General features: G+C 39.8%; 19 non-coding genes and 11 pseudogenes across 19 annotated transcripts; all 30 read right to left on the bottom strand.

Moving 5' to 3' along the window:
• Window positions 1–2,863: 2,863 nt before the first annotated feature.
• LOC138890800 (5S ribosomal RNA) lies at window positions 2,864–2,982 on the bottom strand. The gene has a single exon (XR_011407202.1). It is a non-coding gene; the product is annotated as a 5S ribosomal RNA (ribosomal RNA).
• Window positions 2,983–3,587: 605 nt separating this feature from the next.
• Window positions 3,588–3,705, bottom strand: LOC138890859 (5S ribosomal RNA; annotated as a pseudogene).
• A 543-nt stretch (window positions 3,706–4,248) lies between these two features.
• Window positions 4,249–4,367, bottom strand: LOC138890844 (5S ribosomal RNA; annotated as a pseudogene).
• A 605-nt stretch (window positions 4,368–4,972) lies between these two features.
• LOC138890805 (5S ribosomal RNA) lies at window positions 4,973–5,091 on the bottom strand. The gene has a single exon (XR_011407207.1). It is a non-coding gene; the product is annotated as a 5S ribosomal RNA (ribosomal RNA).
• Window positions 5,092–5,634: 543 nt separating this feature from the next.
• On the bottom strand, window positions 5,635–5,753 carry LOC138890795 (5S ribosomal RNA). Its single transcript, XR_011407197.1, has one exon. It is a non-coding gene; the product is annotated as a 5S ribosomal RNA (ribosomal RNA).
• A 541-nt stretch (window positions 5,754–6,294) lies between these two features.
• Window positions 6,295–6,413, bottom strand: LOC138890729 (5S ribosomal RNA). The gene has a single exon (XR_011407131.1). It is a non-coding gene; the product is annotated as a 5S ribosomal RNA (ribosomal RNA).
• A 541-nt stretch (window positions 6,414–6,954) lies between these two features.
• On the bottom strand, window positions 6,955–7,073 carry LOC138890860 (5S ribosomal RNA; annotated as a pseudogene).
• A 542-nt stretch (window positions 7,074–7,615) lies between these two features.
• Window positions 7,616–7,734, bottom strand: LOC138890807 (5S ribosomal RNA). Its single transcript, XR_011407209.1, has one exon. It is a non-coding gene; the product is annotated as a 5S ribosomal RNA (ribosomal RNA).
• Window positions 7,735–8,276: 542 nt separating this feature from the next.
• Window positions 8,277–8,394, bottom strand: LOC138890858 (5S ribosomal RNA; annotated as a pseudogene).
• A 543-nt stretch (window positions 8,395–8,937) lies between these two features.
• LOC138890821 (5S ribosomal RNA) lies at window positions 8,938–9,056 on the bottom strand. Its single transcript, XR_011407224.1, has one exon. It is a non-coding gene; the product is annotated as a 5S ribosomal RNA (ribosomal RNA).
• A 605-nt stretch (window positions 9,057–9,661) lies between these two features.
• LOC138890872 (5S ribosomal RNA) lies at window positions 9,662–9,779 on the bottom strand (annotated as a pseudogene).
• A 543-nt stretch (window positions 9,780–10,322) lies between these two features.
• On the bottom strand, window positions 10,323–10,441 carry LOC138890843 (5S ribosomal RNA; annotated as a pseudogene).
• A 605-nt stretch (window positions 10,442–11,046) lies between these two features.
• On the bottom strand, window positions 11,047–11,165 carry LOC138890804 (5S ribosomal RNA). Its single transcript, XR_011407206.1, has one exon. It is a non-coding gene; the product is annotated as a 5S ribosomal RNA (ribosomal RNA).
• A 543-nt stretch (window positions 11,166–11,708) lies between these two features.
• On the bottom strand, window positions 11,709–11,827 carry LOC138890806 (5S ribosomal RNA). The gene has a single exon (XR_011407208.1). It is a non-coding gene; the product is annotated as a 5S ribosomal RNA (ribosomal RNA).
• Window positions 11,828–12,369: 542 nt separating this feature from the next.
• Window positions 12,370–12,488, bottom strand: LOC138890712 (5S ribosomal RNA). The gene has a single exon (XR_011407115.1). It is a non-coding gene; the product is annotated as a 5S ribosomal RNA (ribosomal RNA).
• Window positions 12,489–13,029: 541 nt separating this feature from the next.
• LOC138890845 (5S ribosomal RNA) lies at window positions 13,030–13,148 on the bottom strand (annotated as a pseudogene).
• A 543-nt stretch (window positions 13,149–13,691) lies between these two features.
• Window positions 13,692–13,810, bottom strand: LOC138890778 (5S ribosomal RNA). The gene has a single exon (XR_011407180.1). It is a non-coding gene; the product is annotated as a 5S ribosomal RNA (ribosomal RNA).
• A 540-nt stretch (window positions 13,811–14,350) lies between these two features.
• Window positions 14,351–14,469, bottom strand: LOC138890803 (5S ribosomal RNA). The gene has a single exon (XR_011407205.1). It is a non-coding gene; the product is annotated as a 5S ribosomal RNA (ribosomal RNA).
• A 542-nt stretch (window positions 14,470–15,011) lies between these two features.
• Window positions 15,012–15,130, bottom strand: LOC138890813 (5S ribosomal RNA). Its single transcript, XR_011407216.1, has one exon. It is a non-coding gene; the product is annotated as a 5S ribosomal RNA (ribosomal RNA).
• A 542-nt stretch (window positions 15,131–15,672) lies between these two features.
• Window positions 15,673–15,791, bottom strand: LOC138890847 (5S ribosomal RNA; annotated as a pseudogene).
• A 543-nt stretch (window positions 15,792–16,334) lies between these two features.
• On the bottom strand, window positions 16,335–16,453 carry LOC138890770 (5S ribosomal RNA). Its single transcript, XR_011407172.1, has one exon. It is a non-coding gene; the product is annotated as a 5S ribosomal RNA (ribosomal RNA).
• Window positions 16,454–16,993: 540 nt separating this feature from the next.
• LOC138890841 (5S ribosomal RNA) lies at window positions 16,994–17,112 on the bottom strand (annotated as a pseudogene).
• Window positions 17,113–17,654: 542 nt separating this feature from the next.
• LOC138890728 (5S ribosomal RNA) lies at window positions 17,655–17,773 on the bottom strand. Its single transcript, XR_011407130.1, has one exon. It is a non-coding gene; the product is annotated as a 5S ribosomal RNA (ribosomal RNA).
• A 541-nt stretch (window positions 17,774–18,314) lies between these two features.
• LOC138890846 (5S ribosomal RNA) lies at window positions 18,315–18,433 on the bottom strand (annotated as a pseudogene).
• A 540-nt stretch (window positions 18,434–18,973) lies between these two features.
• Window positions 18,974–19,092, bottom strand: LOC138890767 (5S ribosomal RNA). The gene has a single exon (XR_011407169.1). It is a non-coding gene; the product is annotated as a 5S ribosomal RNA (ribosomal RNA).
• Window positions 19,093–19,632: 540 nt separating this feature from the next.
• On the bottom strand, window positions 19,633–19,751 carry LOC138890811 (5S ribosomal RNA). The gene has a single exon (XR_011407214.1). It is a non-coding gene; the product is annotated as a 5S ribosomal RNA (ribosomal RNA).
• A 541-nt stretch (window positions 19,752–20,292) lies between these two features.
• On the bottom strand, window positions 20,293–20,411 carry LOC138890735 (5S ribosomal RNA). Its single transcript, XR_011407137.1, has one exon. It is a non-coding gene; the product is annotated as a 5S ribosomal RNA (ribosomal RNA).
• A 539-nt stretch (window positions 20,412–20,950) lies between these two features.
• On the bottom strand, window positions 20,951–21,069 carry LOC138890857 (5S ribosomal RNA; annotated as a pseudogene).
• A 542-nt stretch (window positions 21,070–21,611) lies between these two features.
• LOC138890789 (5S ribosomal RNA) lies at window positions 21,612–21,730 on the bottom strand. Its single transcript, XR_011407191.1, has one exon. It is a non-coding gene; the product is annotated as a 5S ribosomal RNA (ribosomal RNA).
• Window positions 21,731–22,270: 540 nt separating this feature from the next.
• On the bottom strand, window positions 22,271–22,389 carry LOC138890828 (5S ribosomal RNA). Its single transcript, XR_011407231.1, has one exon. It is a non-coding gene; the product is annotated as a 5S ribosomal RNA (ribosomal RNA).
• Window positions 22,390–22,559: the final 170 nt, after the last annotated feature.

Genomic DNA, 22,559 nt, shown 5'->3' with positions numbered 1-22,559 from the left:
CAAATAATCATGGCTTTATTAAGAACGACAGAAATTTCAAATAAGTCCTGAACAGGTAAAAGTTCCTTTTTATGTTAAAAGTTTCCGGATTCATAATCTATTAAATTTCAATTATCTCAAGGCTAGGAAGGCGAATATCAATATCAACAAACTTCAAGGCAAGCAATACCAGCATGCGCAAACCCTACTGAGGTCGTATGGCCCGATCCACCAGAAATGTAAATGTGCACTGGCGAAGGTCGAACGGCGCGAACCATAGATGCATCTATTATCCCGCTCGTGAATCATCCATGCAACGCAGTGTACATAAAATAAACAAACACCCTGCTCGCGAATCATACATGCGATGCAAGTACACATAGAATCACATATTCAAATGGTTAATCAAGACTTCATCAGGGAACAATTATCCAAGGAAAATACAATTCTCTGTTTTTTTTTTACAATTCAAGAAAATAAGCTCAATCTTTTATTAATTCACTTACTAATCCGATGTGATTTAAGCAATTCACACTGTCAATAGGATTACAAATATTTCCAAGTACAACATGCTTTTGGGTCCTAGACTACCCGGACAATAGCATAATAGAAGCTATGCACGGACTCTCGTCACCTCGTGCATACGTAGCCCCCACAAATAGGAGCACATAACCAATTAACTCACCTATGGGGACAATTCCCTCTTACAAGGTTAGAAAGGAGACTCACCTCGCTCCGAAGATCCATAACCGGCATTCCACGCCTTTCCAAAGACTCGATTTGTTGCTAAATGCTCGAAAACTAGCCAATAGTTATGCAAATCCATCAATATATGTTCAATTTCTTATTACAATCTAATGTATAACAATTCCTAACCCCGATCGAAAAGTTAACAAAATTTCCCTTGGGCCCACATGCCCGGATTCAAAAAGAATTTGAAGATAAAGTTTACCCATGAATGCACGAACTCAAATATTTGATTTTCTCCTAACTTCATACCCAAAATAGTGGTCAAATTCCAAGAATATCAATTTTCTAGGTTTCCCCTCAAACCCCAAGTTTCTGCCAATTTCCATATCCAAATCCATATATAATCATGTATTTAACTAAAAACTAGCATAAATTACTTACATCATGCTTGGTCGTGAAAATGGCACCTCAAAGTTGCTCCAAAATCGGCACCAATGGAAGAAATGGGGTTGAAATGAACCCAACCCCCGATTTAAAAGAACCTCACTACCTCTAGCGTTTCCGCACATGCGGTCTCCTGACCGCTTCTACGGTCATGCAGGTGCCAACCAAACGCCGTTCTGCGGTCCAGGTCTCCCAGCCCATTCCGCTTATGCGCTCTCTCTTCCGCAGATGCGGTCCCGCATATACGGAAAAACGACCGCTTATGCGGTCCCAGCCTAGCCGTCCATTTCCGTTTCTGCGGTACGAGGGCCGTTTCTGCGGCTCAGCACCTGCGGCCCTAGTCTCATAGGTGCGGTTACACCAGCAACCAGCAACTTCAGCCCTTTCCAAAATTCCATTTTCGATCCGTTAACCACTCGGAATCCACCGAGACCCCAACCAATCATACCAACCAGTCCCAAGACACATTACGGACTTGCTCCAGGCCTCAAATCATATCCAACAGCCCTAGAATCATAAATCGACCTCCAATCCAAGCTTAATGAGCTTTAGAATTTCAAACTTCTTCATTTTATACCAAAACATATCATATCACGTCCGATTGACCTAAAATTTTGCACACAAGCCATATTCGACATTACGGACCTACTCCAACTTTCGGAATCAGAATATGACCCCGAATCAAAAAGTCCACTTCCGGTCAAACTTCTCAAAAACCTTCAAATTTCTATCTTTAGCCAAATGACTCCAAAATGACCCACGGACCTCCGAATTCACTTTCGATCGCGCTCCCAACACCAGAATCACCATACGGAGCTACTCCCCGACTCGGAATCCCAAATAAACATCGATAACACTGAAATGCATTTCAACCCAAACTTAGAAAATTTCTTCCAAAATGCTAACTTCCACAATAGGCGCCAAAACGTTCCCGGGTCTTCCAAAACCCGGTCCGGACATACGCCCCAGTCTGAAATCATCATACGAACCTACTGGAACCTTCAAATCCCGATTCTGAGGTTGTTTACTCTGAAATCCAATCTTAGTCAATTCTTTCAACTTAAAGCTTCCGAAATGAGAATTCCCTTTCCAAATCAACTTCGAATTCTCCTGAATTCAATTCCGACCAAGCGTACAAGTCATAATACCTTAAGTGAAACTGCTTATGGCCCCAAACTGTTGAACGACATGCTAGAGCTCAAAACAACCGATCGGGTGGTTACAGGCATAACTTTACGCTCATTTATCTATTTTAAGCGATTCCTCTTTTGATTTTATGTATTTTGTGCGAGCAAAAGCGTTGACCAATAACAACAAGCCGTTCTTGGCGATAATATCGCAATTAGAGGTCCCGTGATGCCTATTAAACTGGGCCACATGGAACGACGACATCGCAACTCGACGTTTTACGGATGCCGACTTCGAGGCCAAGGCGTAGTGACATGTCAAGTGCAACGGTGCTAAGCCCGTAAGGTCGTGGTTGATAATCATAATTTTTAAATATTTTATTTATTTTTATTATTAAATCGTATTTTGCATTTTTGAACTTTTCCATAACTATCCTCTTTAAATTTTTTTATTATTCATGTAAAAAATATCGTTTACAATGCGTAAAAGTCATTTGTGAATTTATTGGCACTACCATCGATATATTAGAAGAAATATGATACAAATTTTGCCAAAAGGAGGGATGCAACACGTCTACCGTCGATATATTAAAAAAAGTAGGTTACAAATTTTGCCAAAAAGAGGGATGCAACATGAGGACTTCCCAAAAGGTCACCCATCCTAGTACTACTCTCGCTCAAGCACGCTTAACTTCGAAGTTCTGATGGGATCTGATGCGTTAATGCTGGTATGATCGCATCCGACATTCCTTGCACTCTAAATTATCTTATTACCTTTCCTTCTTCCGCTCTAGGTGCGAAAGTGTGAAGCCTTAAAATGGCATAACATTACGCTCATTTATCCGTTTTACGCGATTACTCTTTTGATTTTATGTATTTTTCACGGGCAAAAGCGTTTACCAATAACAACAAGCCACGCTCGGCGATAATATCGCAATTAGAGGGCCCGCCATGCCTATTAAACTGGGCCGCATGGAACGACGACATCGCAACTCGACGTTTTACGGATGCCGCCTTCGAGGCCAAGGCGTAGTGACATGTCAAGTGCAACGGTGCTAAGCCTGTAAGGTCATGGTTGCTAATCATAATTTTTAAATATTTTCTTTATTTTTATTATCAAATCGTATTTGACCTTTTTGATCTTTTCCATAATTATCCTCTTCAAATTCTTTTTATTATTCATGTAAAAAAATATCGTTTACAATGCGTAAAAGCCATTTGTGAATTTTTTGGCTATACCGTCGATATATTAAAAGAAGTAGGATACAATTTTAGCCAAAAAGAGGGATACAACATGTCTACCGTCGAGATATTAAAAGAAGTAGGACACAAATTTTGCCAAAAAGAGGGATGCAACACGAGGACTTCCCAGGGGGTCACCCATCCTAGTACTACTCTCGCCCAAGGACGCTTCACTTCGGAGTTCTGAAGGGAGACGATGCGTTAGTGCTGGTAGATCGCATCCGACATTCGTTGCACTCTAAATTCTCTTATTTTCTTTCCTCCTTCCGCTCTAGGTGCGAAATTGTGATGCCTTAAAACGGCATAACTTTACGCTCATTTATCCATTTTACGCGATTACTACTTTTATTTTATGTATTTTTCGCGACGAAAAAGCATTGACCAATAACAACAAGCCGCGCGCGGCGATAATATCGCAATTAGAGGTCCCTCCATGCCTATTAAACTAGGCCGCATGGAACGACGACGTCGCAACTCGACGTTTTACGGATGCCGCCTTCGAGGCCAAGGCATAGTGACATGTCAAGTGCAACGGTGCTAAGCCCGTAAGGTCGTGGTTGATAATCGTAATTTTTAAATATTTTCTTTATTTTTATAATCAAATCGTATTTTTCCATTTTGATCTTTTCCATAATTATCCTCTTTAAATTTGTTTATTATTCATGTAAAAAAATATTTTTTTACAATGCTTAAAAGTCATTTCTGAATTTATTAGCTCTACCGTCGAGATATTAAAAGAAGTAGGATACAAATTTTGCCAAAAAGAGAGATGCAACACAAGGACTTCCCAGGGGGTCACCCATCCTAGCACTACTCTCGCCCAAGCATGCTTCACTTCGGAGTTTTGAAGGGATTCGATGCGTTAGTGCTGGTATGATCGCATCCGACATTGGTTGCACTATAAATTCTCTTATTACCTTTCCTCCTTCCGCTCTAGGTGCGAAATTGTGATTCCTTAAAACGGCATAACTTTACGCTCATTTATCCGTTTTACGCGATTACTATTTTTATATTATGTATTTTTCGCGGGTAAAAGCGTTGACCAATAACAACAAGCCGCGCTCGCCGATAATATCGCAATTAGAGGGTCCGCCATGCCTATTAAACAGGGCTGCATGGAACGACGACATCGCAACTCGACATTTTACGGATGCCGCCTTCGAGGCCAAGGCGAAGTGACATGTCAAGTGCAACGGTGCTAAGCCCGTAAGGTCATGGTTGCTAATCATAATTTTTAAATATTTTCTTTATTTTTATTATCAAATCGTATTTGACCTTTTTGATCTTTTCCATAATTATCCTCTTCAAATTCTTTTTATTATAAATATAAAACAATATCGTTTACAATGCGTAAAAGCCATTTGTGAATTTTTTGGCTATACCGTCGATATATTAAAAGAAGTAGGATACAAATTTAGCCAAAAAGAGGGATACAACACGTCTACCGTCGAGATATTAAAAGAAGTAGGACACAAATTTTACCAAAAAGAGGGATGCAACACGAGGACTTCCCAGGGGGCCACCCATCCTAGTACTACTCTCGCCCAAGCACGCTTCACTTCGGAGTTCTGAAGGGAGACGATGCGTTAGTGCTGGTATGATCGCATCCGACATTCGTTGCACTCTAAATTCTCTTATTACCTTTCCTCCTTCCGCTCTAGGTTCGAAATTGTGATGCCTTAAAACGGCATAACTTTACGCTCATTTATCCATTTTACGCGATTACTATTTTTATTTTATGTATTTTTCGCGGGGCAAAAGCATTGACCAATAACAACAAGCCGCGCGCGGCGATAATATCGCAATTAGAGGGCCCGCCATGCCTATTAAACTAGGCCGCATGGAACGACGACATCGCAACTCAACGTTTTACGGATGCTGCATTCGAGGCCAAGGCATAGTGACATGTCAAGTGCAACGGTGCTAAGCCCGTAAGGTCGTGGTTTATAATCGTAATTTTTAAATATTTTCTTTATTTTTATAATCAAATCGTATTTTTCCATTGTGATCTTTTCCATAACTATCCTCTTTAAATTTGTTTATTATTCATGTAAAAAAATATTTTTTTTACAATGCTTAAAAGTCATTTCTAAATTTATTAGCTCTACCGTCGAGATATTAAAAGAAGTAGGATACAAATTTTGCCAAAAGAGAGATGCAACACGAGGACTTCCCAGGGGGTCACCCATCCTAGCACTACTCTCGCCCAAGCATGCTTCACTTCGGAGTTTTGAAGGGATCCGATGCGTTAGTGCTGGTATGATCGCATCTGACATTGGTTGCACTCTAAATTCTCTTATTACCTTTCCTCCTTCCGCTCTAGGTGCAAAATTGTGATTCCTTAAAACGGCATAACTTTACGCCCATTTATCCGTTTTACGCGATTAGTATTTTTATATTATGTATTTTTCGCGGGCAAAAGCGTTGACCAATAACAATAAGCCGCGCTCGGCGATAATATCGCAATTAGAGGGTCCGCCATGCCTATTAAACTGGGCTGCATAGAACGACGACATCGCAACTCGACGTTTTACGGATGCCGCCTTCGAGGCCAAGGCATAGTGACATGTCAAGTTCAATGGTGCTAAGCCCGTAAGGTCGTGGTTGATAGTCGTAATTTTTTAAAAAATTTCTTTATTTCTTTATCAAATCATATTCGGCCTTTTTGATCTTTTCCATAATTATCCTCTTTAAATTTTTTTATTATTCATGTAAAAAAGTATCGTTTACAATGTGTAAAAGTCATTTGTGAATTTGTTGGCTCTACCGCCGATATATTAAAAGAAGTAGGATACAAATTTTGCCAAAAAAAGGGATGCAACACGAGGACTTCCCAGGGGGTCACCCATCCCAGTACTACTCTCGCCCAAGCACGCTTCATTTCAGAGTTCTGATGGGATCCATTACATTAGTGCTGGTATGATCGCATCCGACATTCCTTGCACTCTAAATTCTCTTATTACCTTTCCTCTTTCCGCTCTAGGTGCGAAAGTGTGAAGCCTTAAAACGGCATCACTTTATGTTCATTTATCCATTTTACGCGATTACTCTATTGATTTTATGTATTTTTCGCGGGCAAAAGCGTTGACCAATAACAACAAGCCGCGCTCGGCGATAATATCACAGTTAGAGGCCCCGCCATGCCTATTAAACTGGGCCGCATGGAACGACGACATTTCAACTCGACGTTTTACGGATGCCGCCTTCGAGGCCAAGGCGTAGTGACATGTCAAGTGCAACGGTGCTAAGCCCGTAAGGTCGTGGTTGATTATCGTAATTTTAAAATATTTTCTTTATTTTTATTATCAAATCGTGTTTGGCCTTTTTGATATTTTCCATAATTGTCCTCTTTAATTTTTTTTATTATTCATGTGAAGAAATATCGTTTACAATGCGTAAAAGTCATTCGTGAATTTATTGGCTCTACCGTCGATATACTAAAATAAGTAGGCTACAAATTTTGCGAAAAAAAAGGATGCAACACGAGGACTTTCCAAGGGATCACCTATGCTAGTACTACTCTCGCCCAAACCCACTTAACTTAGGAGTTCTGATGGGATCCGGTGCGTTAGTGCCTGTATGATCGCATCCGACATTCCTTGCAGTCTAAATTTTCCTATTACCTTTCCTCCTTCCGCTCTAGGTACAAAAGTGCAAAGCCTTAAAACGGCATAACTTTACACTCATTTATCCGTTTTACGCGATTCCTCTTTTGATTTTATGTATTTTTTGCGGGCAAAAGCATTGACCAATAACAACAAGCCACGTGCGGCGATAATATCGCAATTAGAGGGCCCTCCATGCCTATTAAACTAGGCCGCATGGAACGACGACATCGCAACTCGACGTTTTACGGATGCCGCCTTCGAGGCCAAGGCATAGTGACATGTCAAGTGCAACGGTGCTAAGCCCGTAAGGTCGTGGTTGATAATCGTAATTTTTAAATATTTTCTTTATTTTTATAATCAAATTGTATTTTTCCATTTTGATCTTTTCCATAATTATCCTCTTTAAATTTGTTTATTATTCATGTAAAAAAATATTTTTTTACAATGCTTAAAAGTCATTTCTGAATTTATTAGCTCTACCGTCGAGATATTAAAAGAAGTAGGATATAAATTTTGCCAAAAAGAGAGATGCAACACGAGGACTTCCCAGGGGGTCACCCATCCTAGCACTACTCTCGCCCAAGCATGCTTCACTTCGGAGTTTTGAAGGGATCCGATGCGTTAGTGCTGGTATGATCGCATCCGACATTGGTTGCACTCTAAATTCTCTTATTACCTTTCCTCCTTCCGCTCTAGGTGCGAAATTGTGATTCCTTAAAACGGCATAACTTTACGCTCATTTATCCGTTTTACGCGATTACTATTTTTATATTATGTATTTTTCGCAGGCAAAAGCGTTGACCAATAACAACAAGCCGCGCTCGCCGATAATATCGCAATTAGAGGGCCCGCCATGCCTATTAAACTGGGCTGCATGGAACGACGACATCGCAACTCGACGTTTTACGGATGCCGCCTTCGAGGCCAAGGCGTAGTGACATGTCAAGTGCAACGGTGCTAAGCCCGTAAGGTCATGGTTGCTAATCATAATTTTTAAATATTTTCTTTATTTTTATTATCAAATCGTATTTGACCTTTTTGATCTTTTCCATAATTATCCTCTTCAAATTCTTTTTATTATTCATGTAAAAAAGTATCGTTTACAATGTGTAAAAGTCATTTGTGAATTTGTTGGCTCTACCGCCGATATATTAAAAGAAGTAGGATACAAATTTTGCCAAAAAAAGGGATGCAACACGAGGACTTCCCAGGGGGTCACCCATCCTAGTACTACTCTCGCCCAAGGACGCTTCACTTCGGAGTTCTGAAGGGAGACGATGCGTTAGTGCTGGTAGATCGCATCCGACATTCGTTGCACTCTAAATTCTCTTATTTTCTTTCCTCCTTCCGCTCTAGGTGCGAAATTGTGATGCCTTAAAACGGCATAACTTTACGCTCATTTATCCATTTTACGCGATTACTACTTTTATTTTATGTATTTTTCGCGACGAAAAAGCATTGACCAATAACAACAAGCCGCGCGCGGCGATAATATCGCAATTAGAGGTCCCTCCATGCCTATTAAACTAGGCCGCATGGAACGACGACATCGCAACTCTACGTTTTACGGATGCCGCCTTCGAGGCCAAGGGATAGTGACATGTCAAGTGCAACGGTGCTAAGCCAGTAAGGTCGTGGTTGATAATCGTAATTTTTAAATATTTTCTTTATTTTTATAATCAAATCGTATTTTTCCATTTTGATCTTTTCCATAATTATCCTCTTTAAATTTGTTTATTATTCATGTAAAAAAATATTTTTTTACAATGCTTAAAAGTCATTTCTGAATTTATTAGCTCTACCGTCGAGATATTAAAAGAAGTAGGATACAAATTTTGCCAAAAAGAGAGATGCAACACAAGGACTTCCCAAGGGGTCACCCATCCTAGCACTACTCTCGCCCAAGCATGCTTCACTTCGGAGTTTTGAAGGGATCCGATGCGTTAGTGCTGGTATGATCGCATCCGACATTGGTTGCACTCTAAATTCTCTTATTACCTTTCCTCCTTCCGCTCTAGGTGCGAAATTGTGATTCCTTAAAACGGCATAACTTTACGCTCATTTATCCGTTTTATGCGATTACTATTTTTATATTATGTATTTTTCGCAGGCAAAAGCGTTGACCAATAACAACAAGCCGCGCTCGCCGATAATATCGCAATTAGAGGGCCCGCCATGCCTATTAAACTGGGCTGCATGGAACGACGACATCGCAACTCGACGTTTTACGGATGCCGCCTTCGAGGCCAAGGCGTAGTGACATGTCAAGTGCAACGGTGCTAAGCCCGTAAGGTCATGGTTGCTAATCATAATTTTTAAATATTTTCTTTATTTTTATTATCAAATCGTATTTGACCTTTTTGATCTTTTCCATAATTATCCTCTTCAAATTCTTTTTATTATTCATGTAAAAAAATATCGTTTACAATGCGTAAAAGCCATTTGTGAATTTTTTGGCTATACCGTCGATATATTAAAAGAAGTAGGATACAATTTTAGCCAAAAAGAGGGATACAACATGTCTACCGTCGAGATATTAAAAGAAGTAGGACACAAATTTTGCCAAAAAGAGGGATGCAACACGAGGACTTCCCAGGGGGTCACCCATCCTAGTACTACTCTCGCCCAAGGACGCTTCATTTCGGAGTTCTGAAGGGAGACGATGCGTTAGTGCTGGTAGATCGCATCCGACATTCGTTGCACTCTAAATTCTCTTATTTTCTTTCCTCCTTCCGCTCTAGGTGCGAAATTGTGATGCCTTAAAACGGCATAACTTTACGCTCATTTATCCATTTTACGCGATTACTACTTTTATTTTATGTATTTTTCGCGACGAAAAAGCATTGACCAATAACAACAAGCCGCGCGCGGCGATAATATCGCAATTAGAGGTCCCTCCATGCCTATTAAACTAGGCCGCATGGAACGACGACATCGCAACTCGACGTTTTACGGATGCCGCCTTCGAGGCCAAGGCATAGTGACATGTCAAGTGCAACGGTGCTAAGCCCGTAAGGTCGTGGTTGATAATCGTAATTTTTAAATATTTTCTTTATTTTTATAATCAAATCGTATTTTTCCATTTTGATCTTTTCCATAATTATCCTCTTTAAATTTGTTTATTATTCATGTAAAAAAATATTTTTTTACAATGCTTAAAAGTCATTTCTGAATTTATTAGCTCTACCGTCGAGATATTAAAAGAAGTAGGATACAAATTTTGCCAAAAAGAGAGATGCAACACAAGGACTTCCCAGGGGGTCACCCATCCTAGCACTACTCTCGCCCAAGCATGCTTCACTTCGGAGTTTTGAAGGGATTCGATGCGTTAGTGCTGGTATGATCGCATCCGACATTGGTTGCACTATAAATTCTCTTATTACCTTTCCTCCTTCCGCTCTAGGTGCGAAATTGTGATTCCTTAAAACGGCATAACTTTACGCTCATTTATCCGTTTTACGCGATTACTATTTTTATATTATGTATTTTTCGCGGGCAAAAGCGTTGACCAATAACAACAAGCCGCGCTCGCCGATAATATCGCAATTAGAGGGTCCGCCATGCCTATTAAACAGGGCTGCATGGAACGACGACATCGCAACTCGACGTTTTACGGATGCCGCCTTCGAGGCCAAGGCGAAGTGACATGTCAAGTGCAACGGTGCTAAGCCCGTAAGGTCATGGTTGCTAATCATAATTTTTAAATATTTTCTTTATTTTTATTATCAAATCGTATTTGACCTTTTTGATCTTTTCCATAATTATCCTCTTCAAATTCTTTTTATTATAAATATAAAACAATATCGTTTACAATGCGTAAAAGCCATTTGTGAATTTTTTGGCTATACCGTCGATATATTAAAAGAAGTAGGATACAAATTTAGCCAAAAAGAGGGATACAACACGTCTACCGTCGAGATATTAAAAGAAGTAGGACACAAATTTTACCAAAAAGAGGGATGCAACACGAGGACTTCCCAGGGGGCCACCCATCCTAGTACTACTCTCGCCCAAGCACGCTTCACTTCGGAGTTCTGAAGGGAGACGATGCGTTAGTGCTGGTATGATCGCATCCGACATTCGTTGCACTCTAAATTCTCTTATTACCTTTCCTCCTTCCGATCTAGGTTCGAAATTGTGATGCCTTAAAACGGCATAACTTTACGCTCATTTATCCATTTTACGCGATTACTATTTTTATTTTATGTATTTTTCGCGGGGCAAAAGCATTGACCAATAACAACAAGCCGCGCGCGGCGATAATATCGCAATTAGAGGGCCCGCCATGCCTATTAAACTAGGCCGCATGGAACGACGACATCGCAACTCAACGTTTTACGGATGCTGCATTCGAGGCCAAGGCATAGTGACATGTCAAGTGCAACGGTGCTAAGCCCGTAAGGTCGTGGTTTATAATCGTAATTTTTAAATATTTTCTTTATTTTTATAATCAAATCGTATTTTTCCATTGTGATCTTTTCCATAATTATCCTCTTTAAATTTGTTTATTATTCATGTAAAAAAATATTTTTTTTACAATGCTTAAAAGTCATTTCTAAATTTATTAGCTCTACCGTCGAGATATTAAAAGAAGTAGGATACAAATTTTGCCAAAAGAGAGATGCAACACGAGGACTTCCCAGGGGGTCACCCATCCTAGCACTACTCTCGCCCAAGCATGCTTCACTTCGGAGTTTTGAAGGGATCCGATGCGTTAGTGCTGGTATGATCGCATCCGACATTGGTTGCACTCTAAATTCTCTTATTACCTTTCCTCCTTCCGCTCTAGGTGCAAAATTGTGATTCCTTAAAACGGCATAACTTTACGCCCATTTATCCGTTTTACGCGATTAGTATTTTTATATTATGTATTTTTCGCGGGCAAAAGCGTTGACCAATAACAATAAGCCGCGCTCGGCGATAATATCGCAATTAGAGGGTCCGCCATGCCTATTAAACTGGGCTGCATAGAACGACGACATCGCAACTCGACGTTTTACGGATGCCGCCTTCGAGGCCAAGGCATAGTGACATGTCAAGTTCAATGGTGCTAAGCCCGTAAGGTCGTGGTTGATAGTCGTAATTTTTTAAAAAATTTCTTTATTTCTTTATCAAATCATATTCGGCCTTTTTGATCTTTTCCATAATTATCCTCTTTAAATTTTTTTTATTATTCATGTAAAAAAGTATCGTTTACAATGTGTAAAAGTCATTTGTGAATTTGTTGGCTCTACCGCCGATATATTAAAAGAAGTAGGATACAAATTTTGCCAAAAAAAGGGATGCAACACGAGGACTTCCCAGGGGGTCACCCATCCCAGTACTACTCTCGCCCAAGCACGCTTCATTTCAGAGTTCTGATGGGATCCGTTACATTAGTGCTGGTATGATCGCATCCGACATTCCTTGCACTCTAAATTCTCTTATTACCTTTCCTCTTTCCGCTCTAGGTGCGAAAGTGTGAAGCCTTAAAACGGCATCACTTTATGTTCATTTATCCATTTTACGCGATTACTCTATTGATTTTATGTATTTTTCGCGGGCAAAATCGTTGACCAATAACAACAAGCCGCGCTCGGCGATAATATCACAGTTAGAGGCCCCGCCATGCCTATTAAACTGGGCCGCATGGAACGACGACATTTCAACTCGACGTTTTACGGATGCCGCCTTCGAGGCCAAGGCGTAGTGACATGTCAAGTGCAACGGTGCTAAGCCCGTAAGGTCGTGGTTGATTATCGTAATTTTAAAATATTTTCTTTATTTTTATTATCAAATCGTGTTTGGCCTTTTTGATATTTTCCATAATTGTCCTCTTTAATTTTTTTTTTTATTCATGTGAAGAAATATCGTTTACAATGCGTAAAAGTCATTAGTGAATTTATTGGCTCTACCGTCGATATACTAAAATAAGTAGGCTACAAATTTTGCGAAAAAAAAAGATGCAACACGAGGACTTCCCAAGGGATCACCTATGCTAGTACTACTCTCGCCCAAACCCGCTTAACTTAGGAGTTCTGATGGGATCCGGTGCGTTAGTGCCTGTATGATCGCATCCGACATTCCTTGCACTCTAAATTTTCCTATTACCTTTCCTCCTTCCGCTCTAGGTTCGAAATTGTGATGCCTTAAAATGGCATAACTTTACGCTCATTTATCCATTTTACGTGATTACTATTTTTATTTTATGTATTTTTCGCGGGGCAAAAGCATTGACCAATAACAACAAGCCGCGCGCGGTGATAATATCGCAATTAGAGGTCCCTCCATTCCTATTAAACTAGGCCGCATGGAACGACGACATCGCAACTCGACGTTTTACGGATGCCGCCTTCGAGGCCAAGGCATAGTGACATGTCAAGTGCAACGGTGCTAAGCCCGTAAGGTCGTGGTTGATAATCGTAATTTTTAAATATTTTCTTTATTTTTATAATCAAATCGTATTTTTCCATTTTGATCTTTTCCATAATTATCCTCTTTAAATTTGTTTATTATTCATGTAAAAAAATATTTTTTTACAATGCTTAAAAGTCATTTCTGAATTTATTAGCTCTACCGTCGAGATATTAAAAGAAGTAGGATACAAATTTTGCCAAAAAGAGAGATGCAACACGAGGACTTCCCAGGGGGTCACCCATCCTAGCACTACTCTCGCCCAAGCACGCTTCATTTCGGAGTTCTGATGGGATCCGTTACGTTAGTGCTTGTATGATCGCATCCGACATTCCTTGCACTCTAAATTCTCTTATTAACTTTCCTCCTTCCGCTCTAGGTGCGAAAGTGTGAAGCCTTAAAACGGCATCACTTTATGCTCATTTATCCATTTTACGCGATTACTCTTTTTATTTTATGTATTTTTCACGGGCAAAAGCGCTGACCAATAACAACAACCCGCGCTCGGCGATAATATCGCAATTAGAGGGCCCGCCATGCCTATTAAATTGGGCCGCATGGAAGACGACATTACAACTCGACGTTTTACGGATTCCGCCTTCGAGGCCAAGGCGTAGTGACATGTCAATTGCAACGGTGCTAAGCCCGTAAGGTCGTGGTTGATAATCGTAATTTTTTAATATTTTCTTTATTTTTATTATCAAATCGTATTTTTCCTTTTTGATCTTTTCCATAATTATCCTCTTTAAATTTGTTTATTATTCATGTAAAAAAAATTTTTTTACAATGCTTAAAAATCATTTCTAAATTTATTAACTCTACCATCGAGATATTAAAAGAAGTAGGATACAAATTTTGTCAAAAAGAGGGATGCAACACGAGGACTTCCTAGGGGGTCACCCATCCTAGTACTACTCTCGCCCAAGCATGCTTTACTTCGGAGTTTTGAAGGGATCTGATGCGTTAGTGCTGGTATGATCGCATCCGACATTGGTTGCACTCTAAATTCTCTTATTACCTTTCCTCCTTCCGCTCTAGGTGCGAAATTGTGATTCCTTAAAACAGCATAACTTTACGCTCATTTATCCGTTTTACGCGATTACTATTTTTATTTTATGTATTTTTCGCGGGCAAAAGCGTTGACCAATAACAACAAGCCGCGCTCGGAGATAATATCGCAATTAGAGGGTCCGCCATGCCTATTAAACTGGGCTGCATGGAACGACGACATCGCAACTCGACATTTTACGAATGCCGCCTTCAAGGCCAAGGCATAGTGACATGTCAAGTTCAATGGTGCTAAGCCCGTAAGGTCGTGGTTGATAATCGTAATTTTTTAAAAATTTTCTTTATTTCTTTATCAAATCATATTTGGCCTTTTCGATTTTTTCCATAATTATCCTCTTTAATATTTTTTTATTATTCATGTAAAAAAGTATCGTTTACAATGTGTAAAAGTCATTTGTGAATTTGTTGGCTCTACCGCCGATATATTAAAGGAAGTAGGATACAAATTTTGCCAAAAAAAGGGATGCAACACGAGGACTTCTCAGGGGGTCACCCATCTTAGTACTACTATCGCCCAAGCACGCTTCATTTCGAAGTTCTGATGGGATCCGTTACGTTAGTGCTTGTATGATCGCATCCGACATTCCTTGCACTCTAAATTCTCTTATTACCTTTCCTCCTTCCGCTCTAGGTGCGAAAGTGTGAAGCCTTAAAACGGCATCACTTTATGCTCATTTATCCATTTTACGCGATTACACTTTTGATTTTATGTATTTTTCACGGGCAAAAGCGCTGACCAATAACAACAAGCCGCGCTCGGCGATAATATTGCAATTAGACGGCCCGCCATTCCTATTAAACTGGTCCTCATGGAACGACGACATTACAACTTGACGTTTTACGGATGCCGCCTTTGAGGCCAAGGCGTAGTGACATGTCAAGTGCAACGGTGCTAAGGCCGTAAGGTCGTGGTTGATAATCGTAATTTTAAAATATTTTCTTTATTTTTATTATCAAATCATGTTTGGCCTTTTTTATCTTTTCCATAATTGTCCTCTTTAAATTTTTTTTATTATTCATGTGAAGAAATATCTTTTACAATGCGTAAAAGTCATTCGTGAATTTATTGGCTCTACCACCGATATACTAAAAGAAGTAGGATACAAATTTTGCGAGAAAAAGGGATGCAACACAAGGACTTCCCAAGGGATCACCTATGCTAGTACTACTCTCGCCCAAACACGCTTAACTTAGGAGTTCTGATGGGATCCGGTGCGTTAGTGCCTGTATGATCGTATCCGACATTCCTTGCACTCTAAATTTTCCTATTACCTTTCCTCCATCCGCTCTAGGTGCAAAAATTGTGATTCCTTAAAACGGCATAACTTTACGCTCATTTATCCGTTTTACGCGATTACTATTTTTATTTTATGTATTTTTCGCGGGGAAAAGCGTTGACCAATAACAACAAGCCGCGCTCGGCGATAATATCACAATTAGAGGGCCCGCCATGCCTATTAAACTGGTTCGCATAGAACGACGACATTACAACTCGACGTTTTATGGATGCCGCCTTCGAGGCCAAGGCATAGTGACATGTCAAGTTCAATGGTGCTAAGCCCGTAAGGTCGTGGTTGATAATCGTAATTTTTTAAAAACTTTCTTTATTTCTTTATCAAATCATATTTGGCCTTTTCGATTTTTTCTATAATTATCCTCTTTAAATTTTTTTTATTATTCATGTAAAAAAGTATCGTTTACAATGTGTAAAAGTCATTTGTGAATTTGTTGGCTCTACCGCCGATATATTAAAGGAAGTAAGATACAAATTTTGCCAAAAAAAGGGATGCAACACGAGGACTTCCCAGGGGGTCACCCATCCTAGTACTACTATCGCCCAAGCACGCTTCATTTCGGAGTTCTGATGGGATCCGTTACGTTAGTGCTTGTATGATCGCATCCGACATTCCTTGCACTCTAAATTCTCTTATTACCTTTCCTCCTTCCGCTCTAGGTGCGAAAGTGTGAAGCCTTAAAACGGCATCACTTTATGCTCATTTATCCATTTTACGCGATTACTCTTTTGATTTTATGTATTTTTCACGGGCAAAAGCGCTGACCAATAACAACAACCCGCGCTCGGCGATAATATCGCAATTAGAGGGCCCGCCATGCCTATTAAACTGGGCCGCATGGAAGACGACATTACAACTCGACGTTTTACGGATGCCGCCTTCGAGGCCAAGGCGTAGTGACATGTCAAGTGCAACGGTGCTAAGCCCGTAAGGTCGTGGTTGATAATCGTAATTTTTTAATATTTTCTTTATTTTTATTATCAAATCGTATTTTTCCTTTTTGATCTTTTCCATAATTATCCTCTTTAAATTTGTTTATTATTCATGTAAAAAAATATTTTTTATAATGCTTAAAAATCATTTCTGAATTTATTAACTCTACCGTCGAGATATTAAAAGAAGTAGGATACAAATTTTGTCAAAAAGAGGGATGCAACACGAGGACTTCCTAGGGGGTCACCCATCCTAGTACTACTCTCGACCAAGCATGCTTTACTTCGGAGTTTTGAATGGATCCGATGCGTTAGTGCTGGTATGAGCGCATCCGACATTGGTTGCACTCTAAATTCTCTTATTACCTTTCCTCCTTCCGCTCTAGGTGCGAAATTGTGATTCCTTAAAACAGCATAACTTTACGCTCATTTATCCGTTTTACGTGATTACTATTATTATTTTATGTATTTTTCGCGGGCAAAAGCGTTGACCAATAACAACAAGCCGCGCTCGGCGATAATATCGCAATTAGAGGGTCCGCCATGCCTATTAAACTGGGCTGCATGGAACGACGACATCGCAACTCGACGTTTTAGGGATGCCGCCTTCGAGGCCAAGGCATAGTGACATGTCAAGTTCAATGGTGCTAAGCCCGTAAGGTCGTGGTTGATAATCGTAATTTTTTAAAAATTTTCTTTATTTCTTTATCAAATCATATTTGGCCTTTTCGATCTTTTCCATAATTATCCTCTTTAAAAAAAAATTATTATTCATTTAAAAAAGTATCGTTTACAATGTGTAAAAGTCATTTGTGAATTTGTTGGCTCTACCGCCGATATATTAAAAGAAGTAGGATACAAATTTTGCCAAAAAAAGGGATGCAACACGAGGACTTCCCAGGGGGTCACCCATCCCAGTACTACTCTCGCCCAAGCACGCTTCATTTCAGAGTTCTGATGGGATCCATTACATTAGTGCTGGTATGATCGCATCCGACATTCCTTGCACTCTAAATTCTCTTATTACCTTTCCTCTTTCCGCTCTAGGTGCGAAAGTGTGAAGCCTTTAAACGGCATCACTTTATGCTCAGTTATCCATTTTACGCGATTACTCTATTGATTTTATGTATTTTTCGCGGGCAAAAGCGTTGACCAATAACAACAAGCCGCGCTCGGCGATAATATCGCAATTAGTGGGCCCGCCATGCCTATAAAACTGGGCCGCATGGAACGACGACATTTCAACTCGACGTTTTACGGATGCCGCCTTCGAGGCCAAGGCGTAGTGACATGTCAAGTGCAACGGTGCTAAGCCCGTAAGGTCGTGGTTGATAATCGTAATTTTAAAATATTTTCTTTATTTTTATTATCAAATCGTATTTGGCCTTTTTGATCTTTTCCATAATTGTCCTCTTTAATTTTTTTTATTATTCATGTGAAGAAATATCGTTTACAATGCGTAAAATTCATTCGTGAATTTATTGGCTCTACCGTCGATATACTAAAATACGTAGGATACAAATTTTGCGAAAAAAAAGGATGCAACACGAGGACTTCCCAAGGGATCACCTATGCTAGTACTACTCTCGCCCAAACCCACTTAACTTAGGAGTTCTGATGGGATCCGGTGCGTTAGTGCATGTATGATCGCATCCGACATTCCTTGCACTCTAAATTTTCCTATTACCTTTTCTCCTGCCGCTCTAGGTACAAAAGTACGAAGCCTTAAAACGGCATAACTTTACACTCATTTATCCGTTTTACGCGATTCCTCTTTTGATTTTATGTATTTTTTGCGGGCAAAACGTTTGACCAATAACAACAAGCCGCGCTCGGCGATAATATCGCAATTAGAGGGCACGCGTGCCTATTAAACTGGGCTGCATGGAACGACGACATCGCAACTCGACGTTTTACGGATGCCGCCTTCAAGGTCAAGGCGTAGTGACATGTCAAGTTCAACGGTGCTAAGCCCATAAGGTCGTGGTTGGTAATCGTAATTTTTTAAATATTTTCTTTATTTCTTTATCAAATCATATTTGGCCTTTTTGATCTTTTCCATAATTATCCTCTTTAAATTTTTTTATTATTCATGTAAAAATGTATCGTTTACATAGTGTAAAATTCATTTGTGAATTTATTGGCTCTACCGCCGATATATTAAAAGAAGTAGGATACAAATTTTGCCAAACAAAGAGATGCAACTTGAGGACTTCCCAGGGGGTCACCCATCCTAGTACTACTCTCGCCCAAGCACGCTTCATTTCGGAGTTCTGATGGGATCCGTTACGTTAGTGCTGGTATGATCGCATCAGATATTCCTTGCAATCTCAATTCTCTTATTACCTTTCCTCCTTCCGCTCTAGGTGCGAAATTGTGAAGCCTTAAAACGGCATCACTTTATGCTCATTTATCCATTTTACGCGATTACTCATTTGATTTTATGTATTTTTCGCGGTCAAAGGCGTTGACCAATAACAACAAGCCGCGCTCGGCGATAATATCGAAATTAGAGGGCCGCCATGCCTATTAAAATGGGCCGCATGGAACGACGACATCACAACTCGACGTTTTACGGATGCCGCCTTCGAGGCCAAGGCGTAGTGACATGTCAAGTGCAATGGTGCTAAGCCCGTAAGGTCGTGGTTGATAATCGTAATTTTAAAATATTTTCTTTATTTTTATTATCAAATCGTGTTTGGCCTTTTTGATCTTTTCCATAATTGTCCTCTTTAATTTTTTTTATTATTCATGTGAAAAAATATCGTTTACATAGCGTAAAAGTCACTTGTGAATTTATTGGCTCTACCGTCGAGATATTAAAAGAAGTAGGATACAAATTTTGCCAAAAAGAGGGATGCAACACGAGGACTTCCCAGGGGGTCACCCATCCAAGCACTACTCTCGCCCAAGCATGCTTCACTTCGGAGTTTTGAAGGGATCCAATGCGTTAGTGCTGGTATGATCGCATCCGACATTGGTAGCACTCTAAATTCTCTTATTACATTTCCTCCTTCCGCTCTAGGTGCGAAATTGTGATTCCTTAAAATGGCATAACTTTACGCTCATTTGTCCGTTTTACGCGATTACTATTTTTATATTATGTATTTTTCGCGGGCAAAAGCGTTGACCAATAACAACAAGCCGCGCTCGGCGATAATATCGCAATTAGAGGGCCTGCATGCCTATTAAACTAGGCCGCATGGAATGACGACATCGCAACTCGGCATTTTACGGATGCTGCCTTCGAGGCCAAGGCGTAGTGACATGTCAAGTTCAATGGTGCTAAGCTCGTAAGGTCGTAGTTGATAATCGTAATTTTTTAAATATTTTCTTTATTTCTTTATCAAATCATATTTGTCCTTTTTGATCTTTTCCATAATCATCCTCTTTAAAAAAATTTTATTATTCATGTAAAAAAGTATCGTTTACAATGTGTAAAAGTCATTTGTGAATTTGTTTGCTCTACCGCCGATATATTAAAAGAAGTAGTATACAAATTTTGCCCAAAAAAGAAATGCAACACGAGGACTTCCCAAGGGGTCACCCATCCTAGTACTACTCTCGCCCAAGCACGCTTCATTTCGGAGTTCTTATGGGATCCGTTACGTTAGTGCTGGTATGATCGCATCCGACAATCCTTGCACTCTAAATTCTCTTATTACCTTTCCTTTTTCCGCTCTAGGTGCGAAAGTGTGAAGCCTTAAAACGACATCACTTTATGCTCATTTATCCCTTTTACGCGATTACTCTTTTGATTTTCTGTAATTTTTTCGGGCAAAAGCGTTGAACAATAACAACAAGCCGCCCTCGGCGATAATATCGTAATTAGAGGGCCCGCATGCCTACTAAACTGGGCCGCATGGAACGACGACATTGCAACTCGACGTTTTACGGATGCCGCCTTCGAGGCCAAGGCGTAGTGACATGTCAAGTTCAACGGTGCTAAGCCCGTAAGGTCGTGGTTGATAATCGTAATTTTTTAAATATTTTCTTTATTTCTTTATCAAATCATATTTGGCCTTTTTGATCTTTTCCATAATTATCCTCTTTAAATTTTTTTTTATTCATGTAAAAAAGTATCGTTTACAATGTGTAAAAGTCATTTGTGAATTTATTGACTCTACCGCCGATATATTAAAAGAAGTAGGATACATATTTTTCCAAAAAAAGGGATGCAACACGAGGACTTACCAGGGAGTCACCCATCCTAGTACTACTCTCTCCCAAGCATGCTTTACTTCGGAGTTTTTAAGGGATCCGATGCGTTAGTGCTGGTATGATCGCATCCGACAATGGTTGCAATCTAAATTCTCTTATTACCTTTCCTCCTTCCGCTCTAGGTGCGAAATTGTGATTCCTTAAAACGGCATAACTTTACGCTCATTTATCCGTTTTACGCGATTACTATTTTTATTTTATGTATTTTTCGCGGGCAAAAGCGTTGACCAATAACAACAAGCCGCGCTCGGCGATAATATCACAATTAGAGGTCCCGCCATGCCTATTAAACTGGTTCGCATAGAACGATGACATTACAACTCGACGTTTTACGGATGCCGCCTTCGAGGCCAAGGCATAGTGACATGTCAAGTTCAATGGTGCTAAGCCCGTAAGGTCGTGGTTGATAATCGTAATTTTTTAAAAATTTTCTTTATTTCTTTATCAAATCATATTTGGCCTTTTCGATCTTTTTCATAATTATCCTCTTTAAATTTTTTTTATTATTCATGTAAAAAAGTATCGTTTACAATGTGTAAAAGTCATTTGTGAATTTGTTGGTTCTACCGCCGATATATTAATGGAAGTAGGATACAAATTTTGCCAAAAAAAGGGATGCAACACGAGGACTTCCCAGGGGGTCACCCATCCTAGTACTACTATCGCCCAAGCACGCTTCATTTCGGAGTTCTGATGGGATCCATTACGTTAGTGCTTGTATGATCGCATCCGACATTCCTTGCACTCTAAATTCTCTTATTACCTTTCCTCCTTCCGCTCTAGGTGCGAAAGTGTGAAGCCTTAAAACGGCATCACTTTATGCTCATTTATCCATTTTACGCGATTACTCTTTTGATTTTATGTATTTTTCACGGGCAAAAGCGCTGACCAATAACAACAAGCCGCGCTCGGCGATAATATCGCAATAAGAGGGCCCGCCATGCCTATTAAACTGGGCCGCATGGAAGACGACATTACAACTCGACGTTTTACGGATGCCGCCTTCGAGGCCAAGGCGTAGTGACATGTCAAGTGCAACGGTGCTAAGCCCGTAAGGTCGTGGTTGATAATCGTAATTTTTTAATATTTTCTTTATTTTTATTATCAAATCGTATTTTTCCTTTTTGATCTTTTCCATAATTATCCTCTTTAAATTTTTTTATTATTCATGTAAAAAAATATTTTTTACAATGCTTAAAAATCATTTCTGAATTTATTAACTCTACCGTCGAGATATTAAAAGAAGTAGGATACAAATTTTGTCAAAAAGAGGGATGCAACACGAGGACTTCCTAGGGGGTCACCCATCCTAGTACTACTCTCGACCAAGCATGCTTTACTTCGGAGTTTTGAATGGATCCGATGCGTTAGTGCTGGTATGATCGCATCCGACATTGGTTGCACTCTAAATTCTCTTATTACCTTTCCTCCTTCCGCTCTAGGTGCGAAATTGTGATTCCTTAAAACGGCATAACTTTACGCTCATTTATCCGTTTTACTCGATTACTATTTTTATTTTATGTATTTTTCGCGGGCAAAAGCGTTGACCAATAACAACAA

Source organism: Nicotiana sylvestris, chromosome 4 (genome assembly GCF_000393655.2).
Source record: "Nicotiana sylvestris chromosome 4, ASM39365v2, whole genome shotgun sequence".
Taxonomy (NCBI): Eukaryota; Viridiplantae; Streptophyta; class Magnoliopsida; order Solanales; family Solanaceae; genus Nicotiana; species Nicotiana sylvestris.
Note: the sequence above shows the minus strand (reverse complement) of the source record. Positions and strands in the feature narration are given on the sequence as shown.